The following is a 24,366-nucleotide window of genomic DNA, read 5'->3' as shown; positions in this document are numbered from 1 at the left end:
AAATTATATAGTATCGTGAACAAAATCTAATTTTGTCTAAAATTAACCAGATCTTAATAAAACCATAAATATAGAATTTGTTCGGATTTAGGCACAGGTTACGGTCATCTAATTCTAAATGAGCCGATCAAAATTTATGACATGGTTTAGGTTGGTTATAACCCAACCTTGCATAATGGTATAATTTTGCGACATGAAAAAGGAAGAAAAAAAACTCAGCTTTGTTCGGGTTTAGGCACAGGTTAGGGTCATCTAAATAACCCGATCAAAATTTATGACATGGTTTGGGTTGCATAACAAAATAATTTTGCGACAAAAAAAAATGAATTAAAGAAATTGACAGCTGTGGGATTTGAACCCACGCCCTTTCGGACCAGAGCCTAAATCTGGCGCCTTAGACCACTCGGCCAAACTGTCTTGTTGTTTAGTTTCATCAACTTCAGCTACTTATATGGTACTCACCATATGATATCTCACTTTATACTGTATTTCACTAATTAGCGCTAGTGTATTTTAAGAATGCACCATAAAATCATAAATGAATCTTATTCATTTATTTAATCTCTTTTTTATTTATCCTTGTGTGTTTCATCTTTTAGATTTTAAATAGAAAGAGGTGTCTAGCAACACATCATTGTTGCCTAATTAACGAGAACTTCATGTGACCTGACATAAACTTTTTGTAATAAAGATCATATGTATATTTATTGTTTTTCCATTATATATTTATATTTAATACAAAACATAATTTTTTTTGCCTGAGTATACTTAATAACAATAAATAAGCTCAATATTTTTATTGACTTATTTCAGCATGATCATGTATTTTAAAGTCACACTCGATCAAGGAGCCTGTAGATATTACTCATTAATATATAGGACATGAAAATTCTATCTATGTTTCTCATGTCCATCCACATGACTCATTGAATATGCAAGTACTGACTTTATAATCGTCTCGTTACAAACACTATTTGACAATTCTTAAATGATCAACTCCTTAATATCCTCTTGTAGGAACTTAGTGGTTTCCAGTAAACTTGTGACATACACCACTATCACTATAAGATAAATTATGACACTTGCATAAAATTATATAGTATCGTGAACAAAATCTAATTTTGTCTAAAATTAACCAGATCTTAACAAACCCATAAATATCGACTTTGTTCGGGTTTAGGCACAGGTTAGGGTCATCTAATTCTAAATGAGCCGAATTAAAATTTATGACATGGTTTAGGTTTGTTATAACCCAACCTTGCATAATGGTATAATTTTGCGACATGAAAAATGAAGAAAAAACACTCAACTTTGTTCGGGTTTAGGCACAGGTTAGGAAAAAATTGCCAGATGTGGGATTTGAACCCACACCCTCTCGGACCATAGCCTAAATCTAGCACCTTAGACCGCTCGGCCAAACTGTCTTGTTGTTTAATTTCATCAACTTTAGCTACTTATATGGTACTCACCATATGATATCTCACTTTATACTGTATTTCTCTAATTAACGCTAGAGTATTTTAAGAATGCACCATAAAATCATAAATGAATCTTATTCATTTATTTAATCTTTTTTTAATTTATCCTAGTGTGTTTCATCTTTTAAATTTTAAATAGAGAGAGGTGTCTAGCAACACATCATTGTTGCCTAATTAACGAGAACTTCATGTGACCCGACATAACCTTTTTGTAATAAAGATCATATTTATAGTTATTGTTTTGCCATTATATATTTATATTTAATACAAAACATAATTTTTTTTGCCTGAGTATACTTAATAACACTAAATAAGCTCAATATTTTTATTGACTTATTTCAGCATGATCATGTATTTTAAAGTCACACTCGATCAAGGAGCCTGTAGATATTACTCATTAATATATAGGACATGAAAATTCTATCTATGTTGCTCATGTCCATCCACATGACTCATTGAATATGCAAGTACTGACTTTATAATCGTCTCGTTACAAACACTATTTGACAATTCTTAAATGATCAACTCCTTAATATCCTCTTGTAGGAACTTAGTGGTTTCCAGTAAACTTGTGACATACACCACTATCACTATAAGAAAAATTATGACACTTGCATAAAATTATATAGTATCGTGAACAAAATCTAATTTTGTCTAAAATTAACCAGATCTTAACAAACCCATAAATATCGACTTTGTTCGGGTTTAGGCACAGGTTAGGGTCATCTAATTCTAAATGAGCCGAATCAAAATTTATGACATGGTTTAGGTTTGTTATAACCCAACCTTGCATAATGGTATAATTTTGCGACATGAAAAATGAAGAAAAAACACTCAACTTTGTTCGGGTTTAGGCACAGGTTAGGAAATAATTGCCAGATGTGGGATTTGAACCCACACCCTCTCGGACCATAGCCTAAATCTAGCGCCTTAGACCGCTCGGCCAAACTGTCTTGTTGTTTAATTTCATCAACTTTAGCTACTTATATGGTACTCACCATATGATATCTCACTTTATACTGTATTTCTCTAATTAACGCTAGAGTATTTTAAGAATGCACCATAAAATCATAAATGAATCTTATTCATTTATTTAATCTTTTTTTAATTTATCCTAGTGTGTTTCATCTTTTAAATTTTAAATAGAGAGGGGTGTCTAGCAACACATCATTGTTGCCTAATTAACGAGAACTTCATGTGACCCGACATAACCTTTTTGTAATAAAGATCATATTTATAGTTATTGTTTTGCCATTATATATTTATATTTAATACAAAACATAATTTTTTTGCCTGAGTATACTTAATAACACTAAATAAGCTCAATATTTTTATTGACTTATTTCAGCATGATCGTGTATTTTAATGTCACACTCGATAAAGGAGCATGTAGCTATTACTCATTAATATGTAGGACATCAAAATTCCATCTATGTTGGTCATGTCCATCCACATGACTCATTGAATATGCAAGTACTGACTTTATAATCGTCTCGTTACAAACAATATTTGACAATTCTTAAATGATCAGCTCCTTAATATCCTTTTGTAGGAACTTAGTGGTTTCCAGTCAACCTGTGACATACACCCTTATCACTATAAGAAAAATTATGACACTTGCATAAAATTATATAGTATCGTGAACAAAATCTAATTTTGTCTAAAATTAACCAGATCTTAATAAAACCATAAATATAGAATTTGTTCGGATTTAGGCACAGGTTACGGTCATCTAATTCTAAATGAGCCGATCAAAATTTATGACATGGTTTAGGTTGGTTATAACCCAACCTTGCATAATGGTATAATTTTGCGACATGAAAAAGGAAGAAAAAAAACTCAGCTTTGTTCGGGTTTAGGCACAGGTTAGGGTCATCTAAATAACCCGATTAAAATTTATGACATGGTTTGGGTTGCATAACAAAATAATTTTGCGACAAAAAAAAAATGAATTAAAGAAATTGACAGCTGTGGGATTTGAACCCACGCCCTTTCGGACCAGAGCCTAAATCTGGCGCCTTAGACCACTCGGCCAAACTGTCTTGTTGTTTAATTTCATCAACTTCAGCTACTTATATGGTACTCACCATATGATATCTCACTTTATACTGTATTTCACTAATTAGCGCTAGTGTATTTTAAGAATGCACCATAAAATCATAAATGAATCTTATTCATTTATTTAATCTCTTTTTTATTTATCCTTGTGTGTTTCATCTTTTAGATTTTAAATAGAAAGAGGTGTCTAGCAACACATCATTGTTGCCTAATTAACGAGAACTTCATGTGACCTGACATAAACTTTTTGTAATAAAGATCATATGTATATTTATTGTTTTTCCATTATATATTTATATTTAATACAAAACATAATTTTTGTTGCCTGAGTATACTTAATAACAATAAATAAGCTCAAAATTTTTATTGACTTATTTCAGCATGATCATGTATTTTAAAGTCACTCTCGATCAAGGAGCCTGTAGATATTACTCATTAATATATAGGACATGAAAATTCTATCTATGTTGCTCATGTCCATCCACATGACTCATTGAATATGCAAGTACTGACTTTATAATCGTCTCGTTACAAACACTATTTGACAATTCTTAAATGATCAACTCCTTAATATCCTCTTGTAGGAACTTAGTGGTTTCCAGTAAACTTGTGACATACACGACTATCACTATAAGAAAAATTATGACACTTGCATAAAATTATATAGTATCGTGAACAAAATCTAATTTTGTCTAAAATTAACTAGATCTTAACAAACCCATAAATATCGACTTTGTTCGGGTTTAGGCACAGGTTAGGGTCATCTAATTCTAAATGAGCCGAATCAAAATTTATGACATGGTTTAGGTTTGTTATAACCCAACCTTGCATAATGGTATAATTTTGCGACATGAAAAATGAAGAAAAAACACTCAACTTTGTTCGGGTTTAGGCACAGGTTAGGAAACAATTGCCAGATGTGGGATTTGAACCCACACCCTCTCGGACCATAGCCTAAATCTAGCGCCTTAGACCGCTCGGCCAAACTGTCTTGTTGTTTAATTTCATCAACTTTAGCTACTTATATGGTACTCACCATATGATATCTCACTTTATACTGTATTTCTCTAATTAACGCTAGAGTATTTTAAGAACGCACCATAAAATCATAAATGAATCTTATTCATTTATTTAATCTTTTTTTAATTTATCCTAGTGTGTTTCATCTTTTAAATTTTAAATAGAGAGAGGTGTCTAGCAACACATCATTGTTGCCTAATTAACGAGAACTTCATGTGACCCGACATAACCTTTTTGTAATAAAGATCATATTTATAGTTATTGTTTTGCCATTATATATTTATATTTAATACAAAACATAATTTTTTTTGCCTGAGTATACTTAATAACACTAAATAAGCTCAATATTTTTATTGACTTATTTCAGCATGATCGTGTATTTTAATGTCACACTCGATAAAGGAGCATGTAGCTATTACTCATTAATATGTAGGACATCAAAATTCCATCTATGTTGGTCATGTCCATCCACATGACTCATTGAATATGCAAGTACTGACTTTATAATCGTCTCGTTACAAACAATATTTGACAATTCTTAAATGATCAGCTCCTTAATATCCTTTTGTAGGAACTTAGTGGTTTCCAGTCAACCTGTGACATGTATCACTATAAGAAAAATTATGACACTTGCATAAAATTATATAGTATCGTGAACAAAATCTAATTTTGTCTAAAATTATCCAGATCTTAATAAAACCATAAATATAGAATTTGTTCGGATTTAGGCACAGGTTACGGTCATCTAATTCTAAATGAGCCGATCAAAATTTATGACATGGTTTAGGTTGGTTATAACCCAACCTTGCATAATGGTATAATTTTGCGACATGAAAAAGGAAGAAAAAAAACTCAGCTTTGTTCGGGTTTAGGCACAGGTTAGGGTCATCTAAATAACCCGATCAAAATTTATGACATGGTTTGGGTTGCATAACAAAATAATTTTGCGACAAAAAAAAATGAATTAAAGAAATTGACAGCTGTGGGATTTGAACCCACGCCCTTTCGGACCAGAGCCTAAATCTGGCGCCTTAGACCACTCGGCCAAACTGTCTTGTTGTTTAATTTCATCAACTTCAGCTACTTATATGGTACTCACCATATGATATCTCACTTTATACTGTATTTCACTAATTAGCGCTAGTGTATTTTAAGAATGCACCATAAAATCATAAATGAATCTTATTTATTTATTTAATCTCTTTTTTATTTATCCTTGTGTGTTTCATCTTTTAGATTTTAAATAGAAAGAGGTGTCTAGCAACACATCATTGTTGCCTAATTAACGAGAACTTCATGTGACCTGACATAAACTTTTTGTAATAAAGATCATATGTATATTTATTGTTTTTCCATTATATATTTATATTTAATACAAAACATAATTTTTGTTGCCTGAGTATACTTAATAACAATAAATAAGCTCAATATTTTTATTGACTTATTTCAGCATGATCATGTATTTTAAAGTCACACTCGATCAAGGAGCCTGTAGATATTACTCATTAATATATAGGACATGAAAATTCTATCTATGTTGCTCATGTCCATCCACATGACTCATTGAATATGCAAGTACTGACTTTATAATCGTCTCGTTACAAACACTATTTGACAATTCTTAAATGATCAACTCCTTAATATCCTCTTGTAGGAACTTAGTGGTTTCCAGTAAACTTGTGACATACACCACTATCACTATAAGAAAAATTATGACACTTGCATAAAATTATATAGTATCGTGAACAAAATCTAATTTTGTCTAAAATTAACCAGATCTTAACAAACCCATAAATATCGACTTTGTTCGGGTTTAGGCACAGGTTAGGGTCATCTAATTCTAAATGAGCCGAATCAAAATTTATGACATGGTTTAGGTTTGTTATAACCCAACCTTGCATAATGGTATAATTTTGCGACATGAAAAATGAAGAAAAAACACTCAACTTTGTTCGGGTTTAGGCACAGGTTAGGAAAAAATTGCCAGATGTGGGATTTGAACCCACACCCTCTCGGACCATAGCCTAAATCTAGCGCCTTAGACCGCTCGGCCAAACTGTCTTGTTGTTTAATTTCATCAACTTTAGCTACTTATATGGTACTCACCATATGATATCTCACTTTATATTGTATTTCTCTAATTAACGCTAGAGTATTTTAAGAATGCACCATAAAATCATAAATGAATCTTATTCATTTATTTAATCTTTTTTTAATTTATCCTAGTGTGTTTCATCTTTTAAATTTTAAATAGAGAGAGGTGTCTAGCAACACATCATTGTTGCCTAATTAACGAGAACTTCATGTGACCCGACATAACCTTTTTGTAATAAAGATCATATTTATAGTTATTGTTTTGCCATTATATATTTATATTTAATACAAAACATAATTTTTTTTTGCCTGAGTATACTTAATAACACTAAATAAGCTCAATATTTTTATTGACTTATTTCAGCATGATCGTGTATTTTAATGTCACACTCGATAAAGGAGCATGTAGCTATTACTCATTAATATGTAGGACATCAAAATTCCATCTATGTTGGTCATGTCCATCCACATGACTCATTGAATATGCAAGTACTGACTTTATAATCGTCTCGTTACAAACAATATTTGACAATTCTTAAATGATCAGCTCCTTAATATCCTTTTGTAGGAACTTAGTGGTTTCCAGTCAACCTGTGACATACACCCTTATCACTATAAGAAAAATTATGACACTTGCATAAAATTATATAGTATCGTGAACAAAATTTAATTTTGTCTAAAATTAACCAGATCTTAATAAAACCATAAATATAGAATCTGTTCGGATTTAGGCACAGGTTACGGTCATCTAATTCTAAATGAGCCGATCAAAATTTATGACATGGTTTAGGTTGGTTATAACCCAACCTTGCATAATGGTATAATTTTGCGACATGAAAAAGGAAGAAAAAAAACTCAGCTTTGTTCGGGTTTAGGCACAGGTTAGGGTCATCTAAATAACCCGATCAAAATTTATGACATGGTTTGGGTTGCATAACAAAATAATTTTGCGACAAAAAAAATGAATTAAAGAAATTGACAGCTGTGGGATTTGAACCCACGCCCTTTCGGACCAGAGCCTAAATCTGGCGCCTTAGACCACTCGGCCAAACTGTCTTGTTGTTTAATTTCATCAACTTCAGCTACTTATATGGTACTCACCATATGATATCTCACTTTATACTGTATTTCACTAATTAGCGCTAGTGTATTTTAAGAATGCACCATAAAATCATAAATGAATCTTATTCATTTATTTAATCTCTTTTTTATTTATCCTTGTGTGTTTCATCTTTTAGATTTTAAATAGAAAGAGGTGTCTAGCAACACATCATTGTTGCCTAATTAACGAGAACTTCATGTGACCTGACATAAACTTTTTGTAATAAAGATCATATGTATATTTATTGTTTTTCCATTATATATTTATATTTAATACAAAACATAATTTTTGTTGCCTGAGTATACTTAATAACAATAAATAAGCTCAATATTTTTATTGACTTATTTCAGCATGATCATGTATTTTAAAGTCACACTCGATCAAGGAGCCTGTAGATATTACTCATTAATATATAGGACATGAAAATTCTATCTATGTTGCTCATGTCCATCCACATGACTCATTGAATATGCAAGTACTGACTTTATAATCGTCTCGTTACAAACACTATTTGACAATTCTTAAATGATCAACTCCTTAATATCCTCTTGTAGGAACTTAGTGGTTTCCAGTAAACTTGTGACATACACCACTATCACTATAAGAAAAATTATGACACTTGCATAAAATTATATAGTATCGTGAACAAAATCTAATTTTGTCTAAAATTAACCAGATCTTAACAAACCCATAAATATCGACTTTGTTCGGGTTTAGGCACAGGTTAGGGTCATCTAATTCTAAATGAGCCGAATCAAAATTTATGACATGGTTTAGGTTGGTTATAACCCAACCTTGCATAATGGTATAATTTTGCGACATGAAAAATGAAGAAAAAACACTCAACTTTGTTCGGGTTTAGGCACAGGTTAGGAAAAAATTGCCAGATGTGGGATTTGAACCCACACCCTCTCGGACCATAGCCTAAATCTAGCGCCTTAGACCGCTCGGCCAAACTGTCTTGTTGTTTAATTTCATCAACTTTAGCTACTTATATGGTACTCACCATATGATATCTCACTTTATACTGTATTTCTCTAATTAACGCTAGAGTATTTTAAGAATGCACCATAAAATCATAAATGAATCTTATTCATTTATTTAATCTTTTTTTAATTTATCCTAGTGTGTTTCATCTTTTAAATTTTAAATAGAAAGAGGTGTCTAGCAACACATCATTGTTGCCTAATTAACGAGAACTTCATGTGACCCGACATAACCTTTTTGTAATAAAGATCATATTTATAGTTATTGTTTTGCCATTATATATTTATATTTAATACAAAACATAATTTTTGTTGCCTGAGTATACTTAATAACACTAAATAAGCTCAATATTTTTATTGACTTATTTCAGCATGATCGTGTATTTTAATGTCACACTCGATAAAGGAGCATGTAGCTATTACTCATTAATATGTAGGACATCAAAATTCCATCTATGTTGGTCATGTCCATCCACATGACTCATTGAATATGCAAGTACTGACTTTATAATCGTCTCGTTACAAACAATATTTGACAATTCTTAAATGATCAGCTCCTTAATATCCTTTTGTAGGAACTTAGTGGTTTCCAGTCAACCTGTGACATACACCCTTATCACTATAAGAAAAATTATGACACTTGCATAAAATTATATAGTATCGTGAACAAAATCTAATTTTGTCTAAAATTAACCAGATCTTAATAAAACCATAAATATAGAATTTGTTCGGATTTAGGCACAGGTTACGGTCATCTAATTCTAAATGAGCCGATCAAAATTTATGACATGGTTTAGGTATGTTATAACCCAAAACTTGCATAATGGTATAATTTTGCGACATGAAAAAGGAAGAAAAAAAACTCAGCTTTGTTCGGGTTTAGGCACAGGTTAGGGTCATCTAAATAACCCGATCAAAATTTATGACATGGTTTGGGTTGCATAACAAAATAATTTTGCGACAAAAAAAAATGAATTAAAGAAATTGACAGTTGTGGGATTTGAACCCACACCCTTTCGGACCAGAGCCTAAATCTGGCGCCTTAGACCACTCGGCCAAATTGTTTTGTTGTTTAATTTCATCAACTTCAGTAGAGGTGGACAGCGGTCGGATTGGACTGGATTTGGGCCCAAAAATCCAATCCGGCCCAAACCACGGGTGCTGAATTAAAATCCAATTTCGACCACTTATGTATTCGGTTTTGTCGGTTTTTCGGTTTCCGGGTTTGACGGATTTCGGATCGGTTCAGTCGGCAATCCATTGAAAAATCACATCTGAGATTAAAATCTAAAAAAGTATCTACTTGTTTTAAAAGAGAAGAAATAATTGTTCTTTTTCTTGAAAAAGACAAAACAATATCTTCTTCCTAAGCTTTTTGTGTTGTTGATGTTTATTAAGATCCCAACTCTTTTTTTACAAAATTGAAGAGCGTTGTTGTTGGAAAATTGCAAAGGGATTTGGAAAAGATCTGAAAATCTTTAGAGAAGAAGAAGAATGTCTACCAAGAAATAGAGAAGAAAAATTATAAGGGAATTCTTTAAAGATCTGGAAAAGGAAAAGAAGTGTTGGTATCATCAAACTTTATAACAGAGAAAAAACTTTATAAAATAGAGAAGAAGAAGAAAGGGTGGGGAAGATGAAATGAAGTAACCGATGCAAAGACAAAGGGAGAAACGTGAATATGACGGCTAGGGTTTCTAAATTGATAGTATATTAGTATTTTGGTAAGATGGGTAGGTTTATTGGGCCATAAAAACTCAGTTCAGCCCACTATGATAATATAGTATATAATAATGCGGTCGGGTTCAGTTTTTTCTGGGTTGGTTTAGTTCAACCGAACCGAACCGGTTCAAACCATTAAAAACCGGTTTACTTCATTCTTTTGAACCGACACCCAACTTAAATCCGACCGCACGTCAGCGGATTATATGGGTCGGACGGATAATGGCGGTTTTGAGAAAACCTGTCCACCCCTAAACTTCAGCTACTTATATGGTACTCACCATATGATATCTCACTTTATACTGTATTTCACTAATTAGCGCTAGTGTATTTTAAGAATGCACCATAAAATCCTAAATGAATCTTATTCATTTATTTAATCTCTTTTTTATTTATCCTTGTGTGTTTCATCTTTTAGATTTTAAATAGAAAGAGGTGTCTAGCAACACATCATTGTTGCCTAATTAACGAGAACTTCATGTGACCTGACATAACCTTTTTGTAATAAAGATCATATTTATAGTTATTGTTTTGCCATTATATATTTATATTTAATACAAAACATAATTTTTGTTGCCTGAGTATACTTAATAACAATAAATAAGCTCAATATTTTTATTGACTTATTTCAGCATGATCATGTATTTTAAAGTCACACTCGATCAATGAGCCTGTAGATATTACTCATTAATATATAGGACATGAAAATTCTATCTATGTTGCTCATGTCCATCCACATGACTCATTGAATATGCAAGTACTGACTTTCTAATCGTCTCGTTACAAACACTATTTGACAATTCTTAAATGATCAACTCCTTAATATCCTCTTGTAGGAACTTAGTGGTTTCCAGTAAACTTGTGACATACACCACTATCACTATAAGAAACATTATGACACTTGCATAAAATTATATAGTATCGTGAACAAAATCTAATTTTGTCTAAAATTAACCAGATCTTAACAAACCCATAAATATCGACTTTGTTCGGGTTTAGGCACAGGTTAGGGTCATCTAATTCTAAATGAGCCGAATCAAAATTTATGACATGGTTTAGGTTGGTTATAACCCAACCTTGCATAATGGTATAATTTTGCAACATGAAAAATGAAGAAAAAACACTCAACTTTGTTCGGGTTTAGGCACAGGTTAGGAAAAAATTGCCATTGTTGTTCTAAGATTAATAGATGATAAGATGTGATAGTTTTCTCGACTAAAATTTTGTGACTTTATAAGAAAAGTTAAAGTCTTGGAATTAAGAATAATAATAATGTCTTTCTTTTCTTATATATTTTTTTCTTTCACTATAATTTTCTAAACTAAAAAAAAAAAAGATATTCACCGACATTATTCAAATGCATTATTGTACCAATCACAAAATATATTATTCCATATAAATATTTTTTTGTCTCGTTCTTAAACAACATTTTAATCCCCGCACATTGCATGAGTCACATTCTAGTTTAAAGAAAAGAATATTAATTAACTAAAGAATGTTATTAAATACTTCTCTGTAAATTATATTTTATATTCTATCTATATCTTCACATTCATCAATAGTCGCCGATATTTTCAACCGTTTCATCAAAGTAACCCTTGATATGTCAATAAATAGTTATCCATGTTTGAGTGATTGTCTTTGACTTTTATCGATAGTCATTGCAAATGAAACAACCAGAAGAAATTGACATGGTTAAAATTTGAAAGGGATCCTTTTATCATAAGTGTCGCACCCCAATTTTTGACCCGCATATTTCATTCATTTTTTGTCATGTCGCGCTCACATTTTACGTGCATTCATCGTTCAATCGTCGCATTTTCACATATCTTGGATAATTTGACTTTTCATTAAAGTCAACAAAAAATAGCCTTCATTTTGCATTTTTTCATGTTTTGTTTCATAATTTAGTTTAATTTTAGTTTATTTTATTTTTCATTAGAATTAGTATTATTTTTATCTCTTTAATTGAGATTTATTTTAATTTTAGTGAGTAAAAAAAATATATCAAACAAAAAATAGAAGCTTAAATTCTTTTTGTATATAGTTTAGGCCCAATCTACAAAAGCCCCATTTCATTTTTTATTTTATTAACTTTAGTATAAGTCAAACAAAAAATAGTACAAAAAATTTTGTCTTCACTACTTACTCTATCCCACGCTTCCTGCTTTTACCAACTTTTGTATCTTGCAGCCTGCATAATCGTCCAAACCTTACACTAAAATGTTCATACAACCTGCAACAACAAAAAGCAACAAAATCAGTATCCACAAATGTTCAAAATTTGATTCCAATTTTCCCCCCAATTTCCATCTATCTTTTGCTATATATCAGAGAGCTTCACAACACAAAGGAAAAAAAGAACCCAACGGAAAAAAAACCTAAGAGAATCCCTCTCACAAACTCTTCTGAACCTACACCCACGTTACATCCTTAACTACTCAAACCCAGAAATTTCTATCACCTTAACCTTCAACTTCAAACCTACTTCAAAACTCGAAACCCATCCTCACCATCTTCACTAAACCCTCAAATACACGCACAAACTTTCAGCTCCATATCTCAACCTTTAACATCCAACCATTCATACACCATAAACTTCCCTCACTGCAAACTCCCAACAACCTACCCACAACAACTCAACAACGCTTAAACCCACCAAACTCGGTAAGCCACAACTCCCTCAGACTCAAAACACATCAACAGCAATGCCCTCAACATCAACTCAACACAACAAATACAACAAATCACGCACCGAAATCAGACTCAGAAACTCAGAAGAAAGAGATTCGAGCAGAGTAAATAGTACTTACTTTTATTTGTTTTTTTCGTTTTATGCTTGCAACACCATGTAATCTTCATGTAATTTCCTCTGAAATCTTAATGAAATTGGGATCACGAAGGGATTGGGGCTTTTATGTTTGTTCGAATTGCTGGTAGTGAGAGATCGATAGGCTCGGGTGAGGTTTGTTTTTATGCTTGAATCTTGAGTATTTCTGCTTGATATGCGTGTTTTTCTGTTAGTATTTTACGGCTTCCATGGCTTCTTGTTCGTTTCGGTGAGGGAGAGTTAGCGTGAAAGAGAGGAGTGAGAGGCAGGGAACGAGTTTAGAGAAAGATGAGAGAGCATCGTTGCTATGTCCATCGCGAGAGAGAAGCGTTTAGATGCTTCTGTTGGGTTGTGTGTTTTAGGGTTTCCATGGGTCAAACTGGACCCGGTTCGGTCCTTTCCCGACCCAACTCCATTTCATTACCATTATTACTTTTCTACCACCATTTTACTGCACGTAGTAGTTAATGGGCCATATTGCTCTAGCCCATCTATGCTTTTTTTAGTTTTTTTTGCATAAATAGTTTTCTTTATAAAAAAGATAATAACAATGAGTGTTTTTAGTTTTATTTTATATATACCAAAATCACAAAAATGTTTTGTTTATTTATTTATTTTTATTTACTAGATTTATTAAAAGGCTAAAAATATCTTCTTTAAATGTATGTTAGAATTTTATTCAATATATTCCAAAAGGATACAAAAGCAGCTTCTTAATCAAATCGAGTTTTGAGTTTTAATTGGAGAAGAAGGGTTTGTACGTACTTGTACAAGTTGTTCTTTAAACGTTTAGGCGATGACCGTTAAGCCATTGTTTGGATGTTTAGACTCCACTAAACCCTCCATAAAACTCGATTTAATTCATCCTCTTTTACAAAAATGCTTTCCTTTAACAATTGAATCGATTTTGAGTCTTAATGGATGAATCAAGGAGGGTTCGTACGTACTTGTACGAGTTGTCCTAAAAAAGTATTTGGGTGATGGCCGTTAAACTTTTATTCGAATACTTGGATTCCATTAAACGCTCCATAAAATTCGATTTAATTCACCCTCTTTTACAAAAACGTTTTCTTTTAACATTCAAATTATTTTAGTCAATAACGGATAATGAAGAAGGGTTTGTACGTACTTGTACAAGTTGTTCTTAAAGTGTTTAGGCGATGGCCGTTAAGCCATTGTTTGAGCGCGTTGACTCCGTTAAAAAGACTTCATAAAACTTGTTTTAGCAAACACTCTTTCAAGTATTTTAAGCGATGGCCGTTAAGCTTTTATTTAAATACTTGGATCCAATTAAATATCTTTAAACTCTTCAAATCAATCTTTTTCATCACCTACGAGGGGGTTGTACGTACTTGTGCAATTTTCTCTTACAAGCATTTAGGCGATGGCCGTTAAGCCTTTGTTTAAATGTTTGATTTCTCTTAACAAACAATTCCAAATTTATTCACACCTTTTAATTTTAAAACCTTTTTTATAACACGAGACACTTAGTCAAAATTCAAATGCAATTATACTTCCACATGTGAAGATCGAATGTTTTCCACTCGAATGCGATGATGGCCAAAATCTTGTTTTCACCTCGATTTAGTCATCCATTCTTGTAGTGACGCAAACAATCTCTTATCCATGTGCGCATAGTATTGTTTGAATGCGATCAAGTACCTCTCGCTAAAATCAACCAACAAATTTTCGCGGTTTTACCCCAAACTACGATTGCTCTGACTTTCCCATTGCACTAGGGAATACGTAGGCACAAGATACAAATGTCTTGGCGAGCACAATAATAAAAAATCTTATTTTGTTTCTTCCTTCTTTCCAACCTAATAAATAACGCAAATAGATAATAAGCTAACAATTGATCACAAGATTAACTAAATGGGTCCCATCGAGTACAATGGAAGTGAGAGGTGCTAACCCCTTCCCCTTGCTTAACCGACTCCCGAACCTAAATTTGGTTGCGATGACCATCTTATCCATTTCTTTTTATTTGTGGGTTTTATCGATATTTTCCCTTTCCTTTTGGAATAACTAAAGTTCGGTGGCGACTCTGTTGTACTTCGAATGCGTGGAAACGCGTCGAGTCACATTCTTACCGCTACAGAAAGTGGCGACTCTGCTGGGGACTACCTAAGAGAGTCAACCCTAGTTTAGTTTTTATTGTGATATTGTTAGCATTATTTATTTGTCTATTTATTGCTGTTATACCCCAAAATTTGCCCGCATCTTTTTTCAAAGAGAAGGCAACAGACTTCTGTCTAAAAATTGGGAGTTTTATATAATCTTGGATTTTGTTTCATAAATATCCTGATTTTATGAATACTCAGTTTTTTTTTTAGAATATTTTTTATACGGTATTTTGGTTCGCTGTTGAATTTATTCTTGCACAGACACCAAATACTGTTTATCACTTCACACGCTGTTTATTTGAGATTTATTTTCAGATAAATAATACTGACGCAATTGGTACAAAATTAAATTTTGCAGGTGCAGAGACCGGGGATTCAAACTATACTGGTAACAATTAAATTATTATTGGTTTTGTTTCCCACTAATTTTTGTACTATATTATTGTTTTCAAATCTCTTTCTTTCTTTTCAAATCTCTTTCTTTCAAATCAAATCCTAACTTTATTCTATACATCTTTCTTTTCAAACCCTACCATGTATTTTTTCAAAACCTACTATCATTCAAACTTTCCTTTTTGTACGGTACCACTTCATTCCCCAACGTCTCCATCCCTCTTTTCACTCTATAGATACCCCTCATTTTTTCCATAAAATCTCGCATCAAATTTCACTCATCTCCCAAATTTCTATCATACTATCTCATAATTATTTTCTCTTCTTCCCCGGCAAAAAATGGCAAAGTGGGTGGATACATTTCTTCTTGTGGTCATCACTATTTTTGTGGTGATCATGTCCTTTTTCTGTCTGCATAGTCCTGAAAAATGCAGACCTGGGATGTTTACACTCCCGTACATCTATATACTGTTGTTTATAGCATGCATTTTTAATCGTCATACTTAAAGTTTGTCGTATCTTTCGCTTTCAAATAATGTACCGTTCATTATATTTTTCGTATTGTTCGCTATATTTTTATGTAATATTTGTACTGTCAGTATTAAATATTGTACTATCTGTTGTACCGTCGTTTAATTATCGAGATAATATTATGTGTGTTTATTGCTAGTTAAATATTTATTTTTGTGCATTAAATCCTTTTCAAATTTATTATCGGTATTTTCGTTCGCGTACAGTATATTTTATTTATTTATTATGTTTATGTTTTTCTAACAACTCATGTAAATAATTTTTCACCATTAACACAATAAAAACAAAAAAAAAATTTAACCGTTAAGTTTTCCCTTTAACTGCTATGATAATACCCGGACAGCCAGTTAACAGTCAAACCCGCTGACAGCACGATTCTCCGTGTTTGTACCATCAGTCAAATCAATCTTTTGAATTTCAAATTTCCAAGATTTTTGTTCTAGAAGTCTTCTGATAATCACATGATCAGCAGAGACTCAACACTGCACAAAAATCAGGTACGCCTAACTGTCTCCTACACAAACAGTCCCTAACTAGGGTTTTTGCTTTTTTTTTTTCAGGAGAACAAGTTTTTGAGACCTCAAAATGGATTTCATGGATCTCCATATGTCTCAAAGTACCACCAGACAAATTTTCAAACTTCGATTCGCTCCGACGCACAGTCAACAGCTCAAACAGTCAACAGACGACCAGTTTGACCGAAAAGTCAACAGACAGTCAAAAATGCAATTTTTTGTCAACATCCACATTTTGTCAAAAGATTCATCATTTGATAAATGGTTGATCATAATTCATCAAGAAAAGTTCAGAAATCGACAAAACTCTAAGTTTCAAAATTAGGGTTTTCTCCTAAAAAGTCAACTGAACGTTGACCGGCCATAACTCTCTCCTCGTTCATCCGAAAAATTCCAACCAAAGCTCATTTTGAAGGAAATTCAATTATCTTTCAAATGAAATTGGTCCCATGGTCATTGGATTTACCATTTGGAAAATATGATCCAAGACATTACAGGTCATTTTCAAAGTCAACAAAAAGCAGTTTTTTGTCAAAGCCCATAACATCAAGATAACTTCTCCAAATGCAAAAAAGCTTCCAAAGTAGCTTGTAGAGGACATCTTTAGGTTTCTAAAAAGTACAAGAACTCCTTCATATGATCAAAATTGAGGGAGTTATGCCTTGTTGAAGTTGTCCATTTTTTTGGGAAAATGCATGAAACCAACATTGATCAAATTTGTTTTTTTTTCAAAAGGGCCCAAGCATTTGTGATCCAAACATGTTCCTAAGTATGTTTAAGGCCATCCACGACCAACCTTAGGCCCATGACATTTTTATTTCTTTTTTTGATTTAATTTTACTTCATTTAAAGTTAAATTAAAAAAGAAATGATCCAAGACAATTATCCAAGGTTTTGTCTCTAGCATGAGTCACCAAGATTGATTCAAATTATGGGGCAGAGATGTACAGAAGACCTATGGCAAGAGGGGTGAAGAAAATTGAAGCCATGGCCATGATTTTCAAAGTTTTTATTCATAAAAAATTCAAAGATTCAAAAGCACTCAAGTATGGAAGAAAGGCATGGTTGCTTAAGTTCTCAGCATTCAATATTGCCTATAAGTAGCTTGAGTCCGTCAGCATCAAACACACACGAATTCAGAGCCAATATTATACTTGTATCACACTTGAAATTTTCAAAGAAATTTAAATTTCGAAATCTGAGTTTAAGCTAATTTCAAGTACAAATAAACATCCAAACACGTTCCTCAAGTAATTCTGAAACTATCCCAATCCTTTCCAATAATCAAAACGCCCTGAATCATCCATTAAAGCCTACGGTTTGTTCAAACAAAAACTTACAAAAATACGATTGCACATGCATATTTAACACGATGTAATCATATATTTAAGTTTGTTTTGATGTTCTGATCGTTTTTGGAAACTTAATTGGTGTTTGGACACCTGTACGAGCAATTACCATTTTAGGGTTCTTGAGCTCAAAATTAAGGATTTACGATTTAGGCAAAACTGCAGGTTCTAAGTGGTACTATTAAACTCGTATGAACCAGAAGAATCGAACCATGGCCTCGCGCCAAATTTCTTTTGTGTCTAACCCCTATTCGTGTTGCACAGGTGTAAAAGATTGAAGCTTTTTACAGCTCCCTGTAAATGAGCGGTGTAAAAAGCTTTTCTGAGGAAGAAGATGAGACGTGGCTCCCTCCCATTGGCCAGAGGGCGCGCGCGTTTTATTTTTTTTTAAAATCTCTGATCCGGTGCTTTGCAGGTTATGTTTGTGCCATACGCCTTCGCTCCAGTCACCATCAGATTCATCTGGTCACTCAATCCAACGCACATGACATGCCAGTCCATACCATGGACTCCCCCTTCAACCACACATGACCATTGATTTTATATTTTCCATTTTATTTAATTTTCTTTGCAAAATTATTTAAAAATAGTTTAAAAAATAAAAAAAAATATAGAAAAAATATTTTTAGGTTGATAAAATATTGTATTATTTTTTGACACAAAAATTTTTCTTCATAATTAAAATATTATGTTTAATTAATTAGATAATACTTATATATTTATCTTTTAATTATTTCTAACCTATCAAAAAATCAGAAAAAAATATTTTCTTTTATTAAATTAAGTTTACATATCATGAACTAATTTTGTACATAATTAAAATATTTTTATCTTTAAGTTTAATTTATGTGTATAATTATTTGTATAATTATATGTTAATTAACTTAAGAATCTCCAAAACAATTTCAAAAATCACAAAAAAAATAATTTTATTTTAAAATTAATTAACAAACAATTTGAACATATTTTAGACTTAAATTTTTTTAGGTTTAAATTTTATTTCTAATTCTTAACCTTTTAATTAAATTAAATATGCCTTAATTATAATTAAATTAACCAATCCAAAAAATCCAAAAATATTTTCCCTTTATCTTATTGCAATTTAAATTCATAGATAAGTGTATAGGTTGTCAAATTCATGTAAATAGCGTAGTTTACATTTCTCGCACAATCGATGTAATAGCGTAGATTTACTTTCCGCATTTTACATTCCCGCACTTTAAATTTCAGTACATATAAAACTGCGTGTATGTCAAGAATAATAACTGAAGCACTAGATCACTAATCTCAAGACAAAACATATCTGAAAACAAAACACAATCACACTTGCACCTCTTAGGGTAATCCCTCTGTTACTCTTTTCAAAACCAATCATATTATTTCAAATGCAAAAGTTCAAAGTTTTCTTCTGTATCCAGTCAAAGAAAACTTTCTAAAGAAATGGGAAAAAACCTTATAAACTTAGGGTATACCTCCTAATTGCTTGCTCAATCAAAAACAACAAAAGTTCTCACATATCACTATTTTTCCAAAACAAACTTTCAAAAGACTACACTTTGTATAGATCCAAACAAGGATCATTACGAAGTTAAAAATCTTTTTCAAACCATCAAAACATCTTTCGCAAGATAAATACTTTGTATACATCCGCACAAGGATCATTACAAAGTTAACTCTTTACAAAATATTTAAAACCACATACAAGCATTTCAAGCATAACAAACAATTCAAACAAGTGAGCTAAGCAATTAAGAGCCCATGGATAACCATGGATACAAAGGGTGCTAACACCTTCCCTTTGTATAACCTACCCCCGAACCCAAAATCTCTTTAAGGTCTTTTTCTGTTTCTTTTATAAACCTTTCCTTAATTGGATAAAATAAAAGTCGGTGGCGACTCTCTGATTTTCACAACTCAAAAATAAAAGAAGAGTCAGTTCGCATCCCACAAAAAAACCGAGGCGACAATTGCCTTTATTATTTGATTTCTTATTTTATTGTTGGAATATCTTGATTTTTGGCACTTTGTGGACAAAGCTCTACACCCGAGCTCAAGAAACACATAAGATAAGATGGTAGTTTAGTATTAAACTTGCTTGACGTAGTGTCAAGTGGGAGATACTAATACCCCGCCTAGAGTAGGTCCTTTGAGAAGATGTCTTTGGTTAAGCAAGTTATTTACTTGAGCGATGATGTTTTCAATTTGGATCGTTAACTGTAGGGACCTTTAGAAAAACCCTAAACCATGACTTTTTAGGAAATGGTGGTTTCGCACCCAACTTGCGTAACGTAACTATTATTGTGGGTAAGTGCGAAAACCACACTCAGAATAGGCTTCATTTGAAAATGTGGTTGGATGGGAAGTTATTTTCTAGATGATCAAGTTTTCAAAAGGAGCTCGTAACTCTGAGAACCGTGTCTAGAACCTTGTAAAAAAAACCTTAGAACTATCCTGTTGTGTGCCACTTTGTGCTGTAATCAGAATCTTTCTTGTTCCATATGATTTGAAATCCATTACATAACATGGCATTCATTTTTGCACAAAAATAACTAAAATTTCATGCATCCATATTCATACATACAAGCTGACAACTCATATCGTCTGCCTTCATCTTCAAACAGTCTTTTGTTCATTGTCAAGCTGGTTCCTCAACACTTGGGGCTGAAGTTATGTTTCAGTAAACTATGGAAGAGCTTCAACAAGAAGAAGATCAATCAACTGGGTCAAGAATGACAAGTTACTAGTGTTTCAGACAGATTCGATCCTCCTCGTCACTGATTAGTCAATAGGCCTTGTTTCCTTCTGTTTGCAATTTCCTTATTCTGTATTGTGTACTGCATTGAACTTTGTTTGTTTTTTAATGTTAATTTTAATGAAATGAGCATTACATATTTGAGTCAATTCATTTACATCCATTGTGTTTATCTTTATGCTTCATATTTCAAACAATATATATCTCTTGTTCACTTTCTTCTATCAAACTTGTGTTTTATGCAAAGATTGGAGAGAGGATGATGACAACGAAATACCCAAGTTGTTGAATTGTATGCTTTCAAATAAAACTTTGCTGATGATGTACAGACATTGTTTCAATTCCTAAACACTGGAGAAATAAGGAGTTAATCCCTAGTCAACCCCTTTTGAGCCTAGAAGTTGGTGTTTCTTTTTGTACGAAAAAACCCTAATCTTAACCTGGGGCAGGATAGTTCTCAGTTAATTTGTTTATGCATTCAATTTCAAGAAAATCATTAAGTACACTTTTCAATAAGGGTTTCAATCAAAAGTGACCAAGATGGTTATCATTAATCATTATCAAGGCAGTCACTATCTTTCCATTATCAAAAAAAATTCAAAACAAAAAAGCCCGCTAAGTCAAAACCTACGAAGGAGACTTAGGAAAAATTGGGGCATCCCGCTGACTGTGATCTCAAATGGAACAGTTCTGGCAAAAATTTAGGGATATCAGAAAAAAGAAAAGTCAATAAATTCCTTGAACAACCATAAAATGTTGTGACTATCAAAAGGAAGAAGTAACTGCCGTCTTGAAGATTCCCTTGACTTACGAGTCATCATCGCTTGAATAGGTGCAATTCCAAAGTCTCTTGGAACCTGAATGCATGAATTAACTGAATGTAGGACTGGAGTTCATCACGAAGAATGGGGTGGGTACAAATATACTTTGAGCCTATGTCCTTTGTTTCTGAAACCGTGAACCAAGCCACGTTACAACCTTCAAAAGACCTAATTAAAGCAAGGTTTATTTTGAAAGCATACTACAACAAGGTTGCGTTAACCTGACTCCTAAAGATTTTTGCAAATTATTTGTTTTACCATACCTTTGCTTTATCCATCACTTTGAATGTCTAGACAATTGTGTTTGGACCTTTGATTCATTTGCTTTACATCAATAATATCATTCGTACAATGATTTTTATTTCAAAATATGCTTTGATCATTGCATTAAAATTACCATTTTTGAATGAACATTTTATATGCAAGTACTCAACTTTCAAGGAAGTCCAAACACTGGAGAAACTTGATCGGTGATCCTATCAGGGACACGCTACTTCAAGATCCTGTTGTTTAAATACTGGGGCAACTTCCCAACATTTATTTCAAGAATTGAAGCCACGATCAGAAAACAACCAGTCAATCAGGGGCATTCTTCTTCAGCAAACCCCAAGCAGTTTATCAGTCCTTCTCAATAGGATCATCAGTGTGACAAAACTAGAGTTGACAATGTTCTTGTGTTGAGGAATCAGAGTTCCAATCTAACCTTACAAAAAGAGCCTACTTCGGTTATCATAACCAATTGCATTGCATCCATCATTCATATGTCATTGAAAGTATCATATATCATACATATTCATGCAAACTATCTCATGTCTTGTTGTTTTTAACATCTTACCTTATGGTCTAAATCCAACTTACTTGGCATTTGTAAAACTTCTCTTCATTCATGTTTTACCTTGAGTGTCCCTGATATTTTCTTTTCGAAGTCCAATCCTGTTTTATCTTGTTTGTCTTTGGTGTCGTCTCATTCATGTTTTACCTTGAATGTCTCTGACGTTTTCTTAAAGTTCAATCATGTTTTATCTTGATTCTCTTTGATGTTATCCAGTCATGTTTTACCTTGATTGATCTTTGATGTTGTCTTCATTCATGTTTTATCTTGAATGCCTCTGATATTTTCTTTTTTAAAGTCCAATCATGTTTTACCTCGATTGCCTTTGTTGCTTCAATCATGTTTTATCTTGATGTTCTTCAATTATGTTTTATCTTGATATTTTTTCGATCATGTTTTATCTCGATTGCCTTTGTTGGTTCGATCATGTTTTATCTTGATTCTCCTTCAACACTTGAGTCAGTCATGCTTTATCTTGGTTGTCTTCATTCATGTTTTATCTTGATGTTCTTCAGTCATGTTTTATCTTGGTTGTCTTCATTCATGTTTTATCTTGATGTTCATCAGTCATGTTTTATCTTGGTTGTCTTCATTCATGTTTTATCTTGATTGCCTTCGCTAGTTTGGTCATGTTTTATCTTGATTCCCATCTAATATTTGAGTCAGTCATGTTTTATCTTGGTTGTCTTCGATCATGTTTTATCTTGATTCCCACCTAATACTTGAGTCAGTCATGTTTTATCTTGGTTGTCTTCGATCATGTTTTATCTTGATTCCCACCTAATACTTGAGTCAGTCATGTTTTATCTTGGTTGTCTTCAGTCATGTTTTATCTTGATGTTCTTCAGTCATGTTTTATCTTGATGCTCTTCAATCATGTTTTATCTTGATGTTCTTCAGTCATGTTTTATCTTGATATTCTTCGATGTTGTCTCATACATGCTTTATCTTGAATGTCTCTAATATTTCCTTCTCAAAAGCCCGATCATGTTTTATCTTGATTGTCTTTGGTGTTGTCCAATCATGCTTTACCTTGATTGTCCTTCGGTGTTCTTCGATCATGTTTTACCTTGATTGTCCTTCGGTGTTCTTCGATCATGTTTTACCTTGATTGTCCTTTGGTGTTCTTCGATCATGTTTTATCTTGATTGTCCTTTAGTGTTCTCCAATCATGTTTTACCTTGATTGTCTTTAATATTCTCCAATCATGTTTTACCCTGATCTTAGGACAAAATTTGTGTACTTTGTATTTAAGTCTCTTCACATCTTCGATAGAAGAAACTTAAATAGGGGCATCTGTCGCACCCCAATTTTTGACCAGCATATTTCATTCATTTTTTGTCATGTCGCGCTCACATTTTACGTGCATTCATCGTTCAATCGTCGCATTTTCACATATCTTGGATAATTTGACTTTTCATTAAAGTCAATAAAAAATAGCCTTCATTTTGCATTTTTTCATGTTTTGTTTCATAATTTAGTTTAATTTTAGTTTATTTTATTTTTCATTAGAATTAGTATTATTTTTATCTCTTTAATTGAGATTTATTTTAATTTTAGTGAGTAAAAAAAATATATCAAACAAAAAATAGAAGCTTAAATTCTTTTTGTATATAGTTTAGGCCCAATCTACAAAAGCCTCATTTCATTTTTTATTTTATTAACTTTAGTATAAGTCAAACAAAAAATAGTACAAAAAATTTTGTCTTCACTTCTTGCTCTATCCCACGCTTCCTGCTTTTACAAACTTTTGTATC

At 32.4% G+C, this 24,366-nt stretch overlaps 5 non-coding genes across 5 annotated transcripts; all 5 read right to left on the bottom strand.

Annotated features, from left to right (window-relative positions):
- Positions 1-337: 337 nt before the first annotated feature.
- Positions 338-417, bottom strand: TRNAL-UAG (transfer RNA leucine (anticodon UAG)). The gene has a single exon. It is a non-coding gene; the product is annotated as a tRNA-Leu (tRNA).
- Positions 418-3,440: 3,023 nt separating this feature from the next.
- Positions 3,441-3,520, bottom strand: TRNAL-UAG (transfer RNA leucine (anticodon UAG)). Its single transcript has one exon. It is a non-coding gene; the product is annotated as a tRNA-Leu (tRNA).
- A 2,010-nt stretch (positions 3,521-5,530) lies between these two features.
- Positions 5,531-5,610, bottom strand: TRNAL-UAG (transfer RNA leucine (anticodon UAG)). Its single transcript has one exon. It is a non-coding gene; the product is annotated as a tRNA-Leu (tRNA).
- A 2,016-nt stretch (positions 5,611-7,626) lies between these two features.
- On the bottom strand, positions 7,627-7,706 carry TRNAL-UAG (transfer RNA leucine (anticodon UAG)). Its single transcript has one exon. It is a non-coding gene; the product is annotated as a tRNA-Leu (tRNA).
- Positions 7,707-9,723: 2,017 nt separating this feature from the next.
- Positions 9,724-9,803, bottom strand: TRNAL-UAG (transfer RNA leucine (anticodon UAG)). Its single transcript has one exon. It is a non-coding gene; the product is annotated as a tRNA-Leu (tRNA).
- Positions 9,804-24,366: the final 14,563 nt, after the last annotated feature.

The sequence above is a fragment of the Vicia villosa genome, linkage group LG6, assembly GCF_029867415.1.
Source record: "Vicia villosa cultivar HV-30 ecotype Madison, WI linkage group LG6, Vvil1.0, whole genome shotgun sequence".
NCBI classification, from domain to species: Eukaryota; Viridiplantae; Streptophyta; class Magnoliopsida; order Fabales; family Fabaceae; genus Vicia; species Vicia villosa.
The sequence above is the reverse complement of the archived record's forward strand: the minus strand, read 5'-3'. Positions and strand labels throughout refer to the sequence as shown.